This window comes from Sorex fumeus, unplaced genomic scaffold (genome assembly GCF_029834395.1).
Source record: "Sorex fumeus unplaced genomic scaffold, SorFum_2.1 ptg000123l, whole genome shotgun sequence".
Taxonomy (NCBI): Eukaryota; Metazoa; Chordata; class Mammalia; order Eulipotyphla; family Soricidae; genus Sorex; species Sorex fumeus.
The window spans coordinates 3,636,640-3,648,996 of record NW_026606180.1 but is presented as its reverse complement, the minus strand read 5'-3'; positions in this window follow the sequence as shown (position 1 = coordinate 3,648,996).

Here is a 12,357-nt window from a genome sequence, read left to right as displayed (position 1 = left end):
TTTGAATGTGTAAAGCCCCAAGGATGATCTTATAAACACAATTCCTCTTTTGCAAACCACAGCACCCAAAAGGACAGAGAGAACAAAAGGGAGTGCCTGCCACAGAGGCAGGGTGAAAGGGGGGAGGGGAATAAGGGGGGAGGGATACTGGGATTAGTGGTGGTGGAGAATGGGCACTGGTGGAGGGATGGGTACTCGACCATTGTATAACTGAAACCCAAGCACAAAAATTTGTAAGTCTATAACTGTACCTCATGGTGTTTCACTAATAAAAATTTTTAAAAAACACACACACAATCAGAAAATCTGAAGGGAATTATTAAGTTCACTGAATATGCTCTTTCTGGGCTTGTTCAAACATTCTCCACCCGTATTGTGTATGGACTGGAAGAAGGGTGGCTGAAGAAATTAACCCTAGAGTCCAAATGGGAAGACATTGGGTCTAGTCCTAGGGCATATACCCCATGTGCTTCTCTGTCCACAAGATAAAGAAGAAAAGAGGCTACAAATATGTAATTTCTTTTTTCTTTCCCTTTTTGTTGTTGTTGCTGTGACCAGGAGGCACGCATCTGTGCCCTGGTGCTCGCAAACCCTTGGTTGGGGTACCCCCGAGGTGAAACACTCTGCAGTGGTGCTGAGGAATCCCAGTGGAGTGCTGCCAGGCTCACTTAGCACGAGGCTGGTGCTGAGGATCAACCTCTCAAAGCCACCTGCTTATTAGGCAGGTGCTCCACATTTCTAAGCCACTGAGATGTTAAAAAATACAATCCAGTGTAAGCGTTAAAAATAGAAAGGTAAAGGTAAAGGCCCTCCCGTTGATCATCGATTTGCTCCAGCGGGCCCAGTAACGTCTCCATTGGAGACTTTGTTGTTACTGTGTTTGGCATATCGAATACGTCAGGGGAGCTTGCCAGGCTCTGCCGTGCGGGCGAGATACTCCCGGTAGCTTGCCGGGCTCTCCGAGAGGGGCGGAGGAATCGAACTCGGGTTGGCCATGTTGGCTGCGTGCAAGGCAAACGCCCTACCGCTGTGCTATTTAAAAAAGCCCTCTAGGTCAAGTATAAAACAATCCTCAAAAACAGGGGGAGGTAAAAAATAATTCATTTCTAATATGAAAAAAGTAAGTTAAGCAACTATTGAAGTTTTATTTACTTAGAAAATTCAGCCAGGGCTAACATAATTCAGTGGCATTCCTAGGTTGCAATAGCATCATCTTTTAAAACAATGGTCTAAACAGAAATCATCTGCTCTTGGACACAGAGGGAAACCTGTGTGTGGCTTTTTCATGACCTAATTTAAAGATTTAGAATTTTTAATCATCAAAAAGGAGGTTAGAAGATGCTAAACAGCTAAAATACATGGTAATTGTCTAACACTGAACTTCTTTCAAATGTAAACAGCATGACTTATAAAGCTGTTTATAATATAGTTGTTTTAGGCATCCAGGTAATTGATGTTTCAACATCAATTCTCCCACCAGTGTGACCTTGCCTCCACCAACTCTTTCCCACTCATCCTCCAAGCTTGTCCCCTTAGCACACAAAAATTTTTACTTCGGGGCTGGAGCTGGAGTACTGTGGGTAGGGCGTTTGCCTTTCAGGCAGCCGACCCGGGTTTGATTCCCAGCATCCCATATGGTCCCCTGAGCACCGCCAGGAGTGATTCCTGAGTGCAGAGCCAGGAGCATTGCCGGGTGTGACCAAAAAAATTTTTTTTTACTTCATATTGCTTGTTACAATAAAATGGCAAATAAAATGATCAGAAAAATAAAAATAAATAAAATAAAACAATGGACTTAGTCCAGGGCCCGGCAGCTTGCAGCAGAAAGGTGAATGGACCACGCGTTAAACTACAGTGCCATGCCTCCCTGGGAGGGAAAGGGTGTTGCTTCCTTCCGCCTTTCTCCCTCCTCCCCCTCCCCAGCACCAAGGTGGCCGCCACCTCAGAGCTTATAGGAAATCCAGGTATGAGCCGACGGTGACGGTGGGGGGGCAACTGCAGTCTCATGGGAAGGGGGGTGGTACCAACTCCACCTTCACACCCTACCGAAGTCATGACTTGCCCCCCACGAGCGGCTCTTGGGCACAGCCATAACACCAGACGTACAGGAACCAATCTCGTAATTATCTGGCTCTTTGCAGAAATCCAAAATCATTATATGATTTATATAATGACATTATATGATTCTCATAACCAGCTATAGAAAACAAAGTATTTCACAATGCCTTTTCAGCAATTCTGATTGTTTGGGTGGGGGGGAAATTCTAAACAATAATGGTGCATCTTTTGTCGAAATAATGAACGCAATCAATGTAGAGAAGAGTTAAGTGGAAATCATCTGCCTCACAGGCATTGGGAGGGGTGGGGGGTATATTGGGGTTCTTGGTGGTGAAAAATGAGTACTGGTGAAGGGAAAGGTGTTTGATCATTGTATGACCGAGACTTAAACCTGAAAGTTTAGTAACTTTTTCCACAGTGATTCAATAAATAAATATAAGGTAAAGGTAAAAGCCCTCCCGTTGATCGTTGATTTGCTCGAGCGGGCCCAGTAACGTCTCCATTGGAGACTTTGTTGTTACTGTGTTTGGCATATCAAATACTCTCGGTAGCTTGCCGGGCTCTCCAAGAGGGGCGGAGGAATCGAACTCGGGTCGGTCATGTTGGCCGCTTGTAAGGCAAACGCCCTAAGAATAAATTAATAAATAAAACATCAACGGTCAAGACCCAGAGACTATAAAACCCAGCTCCCAGAAGCACGCAACAGCATTTGCGGCCACGCGACATCTTATTATCTCATTCCTACTTTGGACAAACTGACAGGCTACCGAATGTAACCTGCCCACACAGCAGAGTCTGGCAAACTCCCTGTGGCGTACCCAATATGCCAAATTCCAGTAACAATGATGGGTCTCATTCTCCTAACCCTGAAAGAGCCTTGAATATGGCACTTTTAAAAAAAAATCTCAGGGCTAGGACGAAGGAGACGTTACTGGGGCCTGCTCGAGGCAATCAACGAACAACAGGATGGTCTTGATCGTGATTGTGAAATAAAACTATGGGAAAAAAGTAAGGTGGAGTTCATGCCCAAATCAATCAGCTAATCAGTGGCTGAATAAATAGCAGTACTCCAACATAAAAAAATAAGTCACAGATCATCCTGTTAATCGTCGATTGCCTCAAGCAGGTCCCAGTAACGTCTCCTTCATCCTAGCCCTGAGATTATATTCAAGGCTCTTTAGGAGAATGAGACCCATCATTGTTACTGGTATTTGGCATATTGGGTATGCCACGGGGAGTTTGCCAGACTCTGCCGTGTGGGCAGGCTACATTCAGTAGCCTGCCAGTTTGTCAAAGTAGGAATATAAAAAATAAATAAACAAAATAAATAAAATAAAACAATGGTCCTTCTTCAGATATAACACAGGAAAACACTAGAAATAATTAGGACACACATAGCATAAATCCCCAAACCTGTCTGATATTGAAAGAAGTAATCCACCAAGATTATCCAAGGCTTTTGTGCCTTTGCTGTCTTTGGCAAAACTCTCATTTGCAGGTCAGGGGTGTTGTTCTGCTATAGGGAACCCGCCTCAAGTGTGTGAGTCCCGGTTTGGTCCGCTGTACCACATAGAAAAATTCTGTTCTCTCCACACCACATCTTAGGTTGGGTTCTTCGAGAAACAGTTTGAACTGGAGACCTGTGTGCAGGTTACCTTCGGAGAATCCAGAGAGCAGCCAGGTGCAGGGAACAGGAGCCGGGGCAGAGAGAGAGCAGGGCCGGGCCTCAGCCACTTGGGGCGCTGTGATGCAGGGGCCACCGTCCCAGCCGCCTGGACACCCCTAACCAAGCACTCCTGCGTAGGGGTTCTGGGTGGAAGCAGAGCAGGCTTGGGACCACCGCATAGTAGAGTGTGGAGGGCATTTGTCTTATTTGTGGCCGACCTGGTTTCAGCCTCCAGCATCTCAGATGGTCCCCCAAGCACCACCAGCAGCAATTCCTGAGTGAAAAACCAGGAGTAAAATATTAAAAAATAATAATAATAGAAAGAAAGAACCAGAGCATGCCTCCAGGGCTCTGCCATTCAATATATTCTTTTCCCCTTTCATCCTCAAGACCCAGACAAATTTGAAAATAGATCATGAATATGTTCCCCACCACCACTAGCCTCTTTCTTTCCAGATTTGGGCACGCAGACCCTCTGCCCTAAACTGAGAGGGCTTAGGGAGTACCTGCAGCTATGGAGAGAGAGCTGGAGGAGGGCAGGTTCCTGTAACTTCTGAATGCTTCAGGAAGTGGGGACCCTTCCAGAGATAACCCCCAGGCTGAGTGGAGTGGCAGGATCAGGATCAGTTTTCGAAAAGATATCCCAATGCAAAGGCACCTGAATTCTAAAAGCATCCATTGTTAATGATAATTTTTTTATCAGAGTTGTAATTCCTGACAAATCACTCCAAGGCTTAGGGCTGTATTTTACCTTAGGGGAGAAAAATGATTTTTGTATCTTGAGCATATGGGGAGGGAAAAAATGTTCCTCTCTTCCAGTCTGGCGTGGACTACAAAAGGAACTATACTCTTTGAACACGCGAGACTTGATTTACATTCAACCTTCTGGGATGAATGTAAATACTTTGAAATAATGCTCAAGAAATAAAAATGTTCCTTGTCTATCCTGAATCAATACTATTGCCTCACGCACTACTAGGTTGGAGCAGATTAGCCTAAAATGTCCCATTCTCTCCAGAGGAACCCAGAAGAAGCTGCTCATAGTTGCTTACGGTGTCAGGGGTTTGCAAAATCACCCTTCTTGTGGGTGTGCGTGGTGTCCGACAGACACCTTGCTGATTGTTTCCTTATAAACGGTTTTGGTTGAACAGGCATTTTTGGGCAGGGACATGCCTCTCTGCTCCACCCCTGCCTTGGGATGGCAGCTCCAGAGTTTTTCCTGATAAGAGCTACCTCTCCCACTCATTCTTCTTCAGCTCCTCCTCTACTTCCAGGCAAACTACTCCTTTGACCTATGGGTGTTTAGTGTAAGCGCCTCTGATTTCCTGGAATCTTTGCAGCATATCCAAGATGGTGTTTATGAAGATGGAGGTTCCCCTCTCCCAACAGGCAAATCAATGAGTATTTCTGGCGTTGGAGCTCCAGCCTCCTTGATATGCGACAGGGGCCTCACCCCGTGTCCAGGAGGGGAAGGACCCATCTCCCTCTTGTGATTTCCACTAATTTCTTCCTGGCTACCCCAAACCTGCCCCCTGTTGTTTTTCATGTTCCTTCCACTGTCTCCTCCCAAGGACATCCAGTGTCCATCAAGCTAAGAACCTGAGGGGGAGGTTGCCAGACAGCAGAGTGTCTCCCCCCTCCCCCCACCCCTGCCTCTTTCAGACTAAGAACTACCTGCTTGGCATTTAGCTAGACCACATCAGAAGCTTAGTCTATTATGTGTCATCCCCTCTCCTGGGGAAAGCAGCCACTTTTAGTTTTTTTCCACATTTATGGAATTTTTCAAGAGGATACACTTGCTTTTTCTGCCTCTTCTGCCCTTTCCAGAAGCTTGTGCCAGGCTCAGGCTGCCAGCACTCAGCTGTAACGTCCCCTGGCCGAGCCCTGAGAGCCTGGCAGAAGGACAGTGATTAAGGCAGGAGCAGATGACCTTCCTCATGGGCACTATCCTTCTGCCTGGCCTCTGACCTGCTCTCATGTTTCACTGGTCGGGAGCCAGGCCCAGGGAGCACTGGGGGCAGGCAAACCCCCACGAGCCCTAGAGGGCACCACTCCAGACCGGAGAGGTGCTCCTGGAGAAGGGCGTGATGGGAAGAGTTGGGTTCTGGCGATGCCTTTCTCGAGGCATTTCTAACCCACCTGGAAAAGCTCCACAGCCAGAGTGTGGTGGACAGAACCTTCCATCCCACATGTGCCCCACAGTGAGTGAGCATTTGCCCTCTTCTGGGGAAGCACCTGAGAGCAAGAGCTGTCTGTAGCCTAGCATCTCCGGGGAAAGACTAGGGAAATCCACGGTGCAGACATCTATCACCTGAGTCCACCAACAGCTCCTCACTCAGCCCTCATGTGGGGGAGGGGTAGATGGATGGACATGTCTCTAGGTCAATTTATGTATTAATTTGCCGTTTGGTGCATAATATTTAGCACTGCGATAAAAGACAAATAAGCCAATCCTGTGAGGAATTGATTTTCCTTTCCACATCTATTCATGAAGACATAAATCTTAAGTTTTGCTACTTTAAGCGTCTTCGATGCAAACATAATCTAAAATTGCTAGGCAGTGAAGTTGGACTTTTCTGTCAAAACTGGTTTATGGACCCACTTGCACGAGCCTGGCCACTCATCTTCTGCCTCTGGACCCCCAAGACATAGGCTGTGCCTTGAGATCCATCTGGACCTCATTACAACGCATTACAACTAAGTGCTACGGTGTCTTTCTGCAGAGACTCCACACCCACCATTAAGGGACAGAACATAGCAGAAACACAAACTGCAAACAAAGGTCATCACATCCACATGCTAAAAACACAGAATGGGAGCTCACAAAGGCACCGTGCATGGCTTTCACGGAATTGGACCGAGTTCTTGGAGGAAGCGGAGTTTGGGTTGAGCTGTGAAGGGCTGTCAACTGTGGTCAGAGGAAGTGGGAGGACAGCACAGCAGGTGCAGATAAAGGCAGGCAGGGGTAGGCTGTGGGCAGGGTTCGGTTTTGGCTTCAGAACAGAGTGAGAGAACTGGGAGGAAATCTCAAACCTGAGTACACTGGTGGGTCAAGAACACTTGGGTGGGGCATGGACAGGATCCTTCTCTCTAGGTGGCATTTTGCAGTTTCTAAAGTTCTTTCTCATTGGATATTCTCCTGTATTTGTGGTACGTAGAGTGACAAGACAAGGGATGAAAAGTATCAAATGATGGCAAAGTTTTGGCCCTGGATGATATAGAAATGAGAATGTCAAGGGATGGACTGAAAGTATACTGGGTATGGCATTTGCTCCGCACAGTGCATGTTCAATCTGCCAGATAAAGTCCCCCAACCACTACCAGGAGTGATTCCGGAGCACAAAGCAAGGAGTAAGCTCTGAACACTACTGGGAGAGGAAGGAGGGGAGGGAGGGAGGGAGGGAGGGAGGGAGGGAGGGAGGGAGGGAAGGAAGGAAGGAAGGAAGGAAGGAAGGAAGGAAGGAAGGAAGGACGGGTACTCAATCATTGTATGACTGAAACGCAAGAACAAAAGTTTGTAAGCCTGTAACTGTACTTCATGGTGATTCACTAATAAAATTTAAAAAAAAAAGTTAGCACTGTTGTATGCATGTAACCCAAGTATAATAAGTAAAGGAGATAAGAAAAGGAGAAGAAGGGAACTCTTGGGCATGATGGAGGGACAAGGACACTGATGTTGAGTTTGATGTTGAAACATTAAGTGCCTGGAGCTATTATTTAAAATTCTGTAAATCAAGGTCTTTCAATAAAATAAACTATTGAAAACAAAATTAAATTTATTTTTCTCACAAATGATCTCACTTTTTTCTTTTTAATTTTTTTTTTTTTGGTTTTGGGGTCATGCCCAGTGGTGCTCAGGGATTACTCCTGGCTCTGCACCCTGACATCACTCCTGGCCATGCTCAGGGGACTTTATGGGATGCCAGGGATGGAACTGGGGGTGACCACACACAAGGCAAATGCGCTACCCTTTATAGTACGACTCCAGCCCCATAAATTTTCTTTGAGGTTTTTATTTGTTTGTTTTGCAGGGGGAATGAGCTTCTAAGCAGTGCTCAGGGACCCTGTGGTCCTCACAAGTCATCCTTGGCTAACTGGGCCAGCACTTCGATGTAGGGGCCTGAGGGTGCAGTGCTACTTAGTGTGGTGTTGGGGGTCACCAGGCCACCTGCAGGTGCGTGGTGTCCTCCAGGCCTGCGCCCAGTGATGTTCAGGGAGCCCTGTAGAGCTACCTAATCTCTCTGGCCCTGATTCCACTCAATTTTCACACAAAAGAGCATAAGTGGGCAAGAATGGGTGCTATTGGATTGAGAAAGTTGAGTTAATCTGCTTAAAGGAACAAATAATAATAATAATAAGGCAGAACCAAAGGTGAAGAGCTCCTGTGACCCCATGTCCCAGGGCCCTTCCCCTAGGCCCCATAGTCTTCCCCAGGTAGTAAATGAAATTCATTGTTTGTAAAAAAACTACACACGCTGAAGGTTGTGTGTTCGCGGGCTCTCTGGACAGCTCTATCTCACCGCCCGCGTTCGGTGCCCCAGAGCCGCTGTGTGTGGCCTGAATTGGGACGGCTGTTGGCCAAGGGCAGATGAAGGAAGAGACGAGGGCCAGGCTGGTTGATCTTAGTGGCAGTTTATTACAAGGAAGTTTATCCCATAGAAGAACTTATGTTATGGAGGGCCTAGGTTCTCTCAAGCACATGTTCCCCTTGCTAGTCTCTCCGTAGTCCATCTTGCAGCCCTGCTCTCTCCTTCTCCAGCTCCCCTCTAGTCTGGGCTGACACTCCACCCAGTCAGGTAGCCAAATCAACATAAGGAAGCCCTTCCTGACTGCTCAAGGGCAAGATACCTCTTAAGGTGTCTTTCTCTTTTCCTCAGTCCAATACACTATCAACTATTCCTGAGGTTATGCAGGAAGGACAGAAGAGTGTTATCCTACAGTTGTTGATTGATTTGTTTTAAGATTTAATTCCCTGATTTTCCTTTGTTTAAGGGGGAGAGGCGGCAAGAGTATCTAAGCAGCTGGGGGTGTTCAGGGCTTATTCCCGCTCAGTGACCCCCTCCTGATGGTGGTCAGGGACCATATGTGGTACTGGAGATGGAACCGATGTCTGCTATACGCAAGGTAAGAGACGTAACCCTTGTACTATCTTTCTGGTTTTTCACGGATTCTCTGGAGTAGGTCAGAAAATCCCTGATAGGGAGCCGTGGGGAACAGTCTCTGCAGAGGTCAGAGCTATGGACGTTGGATGTGCTACTAAAGTTGAACTTGGCAAAGCTGGCAGAGCTGCTAAATACTTGCCATCAGTAGCAGATTTCTGGGCATGGAGTTTCCGACAATGTATGTGGAGGAGGAGAGAACGGGGCCCATTAGCACAGAACCACAAGATTGTGCAACTTGCTCCTCGTCAGCCCCACTGTGCATGGCAGATGGTACTTCCCAGGCCCTCCAGTCTGGAGAACAAGGCTGCTGAGTCTTGAATGACTGCCTCCACCTCAAATCTAGTTCACGGCCAGCGTAGGCCTTCCTTGCACAAACATGGTCTCCAAAACCTTATCAATGAGTGATTCTGCCCAGAGAACTCAAATGATCTCAGCCTTCTGGGTGGGCAAGAAGAGACAGGCCTTCCTTCATGCTCTGAACCTGGCAGCCTGGCTGGATGATGAGGTTTGCTCCTTGTCTCAGGTTTCCCTCCAAGAGCTCAGTCATGGTGTAGCTGTAGCTGGGACACCAGTGCCGGCTGCTGCAGCCACCAGAATCTCAGGCATCTCTTCGGGATCCTTGGGGTCTCTGGTGCCAGTGTTATCAATTTTAGTCTCAGGAAAGGGTATCTCTTCGCCTGGCTTGAAGGGAATTCCATGAACCGACTGCATTCGGGAGCTCCTTAGAGAGCACCTGGACACAGGCGATTGGACCTCTGAGCCATTAAGTGTCAGGCAAGGCAATCAACTTTGTTTGCCATCCCGTTTGACAAATGAGCCAGAAACCAGAGCTTCGTTGAGTACATTGAAGATGAGGGCGTCCAGACAGGAAGTGAAGTGACTCTAGCTAGCCTTGCAAGGGGCGAGGGGGTGGGGGAAGAGAGAAGGAAATAGAATCTCCGGCCAGAAAAAGGGGAGTTCATTTGAAGGGTCTAATGGTTAGACAACAGGCCCAGAAACATAGTACAACAGTTCTTGCCTTGCATGTGACCAACCCTGGTTTGATCCTCCAGCACCTCAGCTAGTCCTCGGAGTCCAGTCAGGAGTGACCTCTGAGCAGAGAGCCAGAGGTAAGCCTGACCCTTCCGATTCTAATAGAACTTAGACCACAGCAGAGAGAGAAGCTGGGCTGTGCAACCAAAGAAGTCAAATTCTGCCATGTAAAGTTTACAGTACTCCCACATCACATCTTGGACAGGACCAAGAGAAAGCTCCAGGGACAAGCTCGGGTCCTGCAGTGGTGTGGGAGGAATCTGTGGTCAGGAGGCTGAGTGTAACCTGTGAAGTCCAAGGCGGCCAGAGACAGCCTAAGTTCAGCTCAGTGGTGGGAGGTTCTGGCAGAAGCTGCTCCCATTATTTGGAGAAGGAAGGGGTTGGATTATACATTCCTTATACGTCCTTTTAGACAATTCAAGGGTTGAATTTGTCTACCATGACTATGTCTGAGAGGAGAGGCCAGCTGTTGGCAAAAGGTCTCCTCTGCTCCCATGCTCATCTTTCTTTGTCTTGAGGGACACTGACAGTGTTTTCCAATGATCTCGACTTTGGGGTGGAGGAGATTCTGGTTCCTGAAAGTCAGAATCCCCATCTCTGAACCATTCTTTTCTGAGAGAATTCTAGGGCTCCCAGGCCATGCTGGAGCCTGGCTCGTCTCTGGGCTTCTGTGACCTGTGACTGAACGGTCTGAAGCTGTGAGGACACAGCCACCACGGGAGTTTCTAAGAAGGAGTCTGTAGCAGATGAGTCGGAGAACACCTCTTACTTCATCTGAGGTTGACACTGTTTTCATTTCTCATTTCGGTCACAGTGGGTTTCACACCCACAACAGAGGTTCTGAACGGCTTCATGAGAAGACCCGTGAGATGATGTTTCTCTTTCACCTGATTTCCCAGTGTGAGAAATTGGCCTTTTCTGCTCTTTCCCACAACAGTCTAGCTCTGCTTAGGGGTCACAGTCACCCCACACAGCTAACCGCCTTCCCTCCACAGCAAAGGAAGAGCTAGGAGAGAGGGAGGCAGAGGAGTGTGGTGGAGAGGAACACACAGACCTGCTCGTCACACACAGATCAAGAGCACCTTCCACCCCTGGCGAAGGTGAGGGGGTGAGCAGGAGCAAATGGGCCTTGGGTGAAGAATGCCCCTCACTTCACACAGTTACAAAGAGGGGACCTTCAGAGCCCTCCACCTGAATTCCCTGCCTCCCGACAATGGCTCAGCTCAATGCCGGCTAGCCCACTGCAGCAGAAACAGATCTTGAAGCTCAGTCCTCGCCCACTGCAGCAGAAGCAGATCTCAAAGCTCAGTGGTCTTACCAGACATGATCCAGAGCGGTCTCCAGGAACCTCTGAGATCCAGGCGCTTTTGCGGACCCAGAGTTCCTTGAAGCCTTGGAGTTCTCCATTGATGGTCTGTGTCAGGCTAGTGGAAGAAAGGGGGTAAGGAGGGTTGTTGGGTCATGCCTGTCACTTTCCTTCACACACCTTTGCCAGACACTCTGGTGCATGGAACACCAGAAAAGTGGACTTGGTGTGTAAGGGTGGAATTATGTCCTTTCCCCTGCCCCAATCCCCAAAAGGTATCTTGGAGTCCTAACATGATGATGATGATGATGATGATGAAGAAGAAGAATCACCGTGAGATACACAGTACCAGGAGAAAGGAATTCTGCTTTATTGTTGGTGGAAATGCCAAATGGCCCAGGCTTTCTGAAAAACAACATGGGCACTCCTCAAAAAAACTAGAAATTAAGTTTCCATTTGATCCAGCGATACCACTTCTGGGAATATACTGGGGGAGCCGGGGGAGGGGGGCGGGTAACAACACACAGCAGAAAAGCTATCTGCACTGTTCAGTTCTTTGCAGCACTGTTCACAGTAGTCAGGATGTGGAAGCAACTCGTGTTCCCAAGAACAGCCAAGTGAATAAAGAAACTATGTACATCAATACAATGGAATACTACACAGCCACCGGGAAAAATGAAGTCTTGAAATTTATAAATGATGGACATGGAGAGTATTATGCTGAGTGAAATGAGTCAGAAGGAGAGGGACAGACATAGACTGATTGTACTCATCTGTGGGATATATAAAAATAAAAGTCCTGACTTTTATAGCTTAGAATGTGACTTGGATACAGGCCCTTGATAGATATACACGTTTAAATGAGGCCACTCCTGTGAGCTCGAATCCAATATGGCTGGAGTCGTTATACAAAAGAGAAGTTGGACGTGCACAGAGAAAGATGCTGGCGAGAGCCCCAGAGGTGAGCCAAGGAGTGCCCAAGGCCGCCTGAAGCTGGGAGACTCCCCCTCTCACCTGGCCACACCCTGATTTCAGCCTCACACTTCCAGACCTCTCAGCTTGAAACAGTCAATCCTGTTGCTGGACCCACCTTGTTGTGATGCTCCATGTGGCAGCCCCAGCAGCTGTGAACC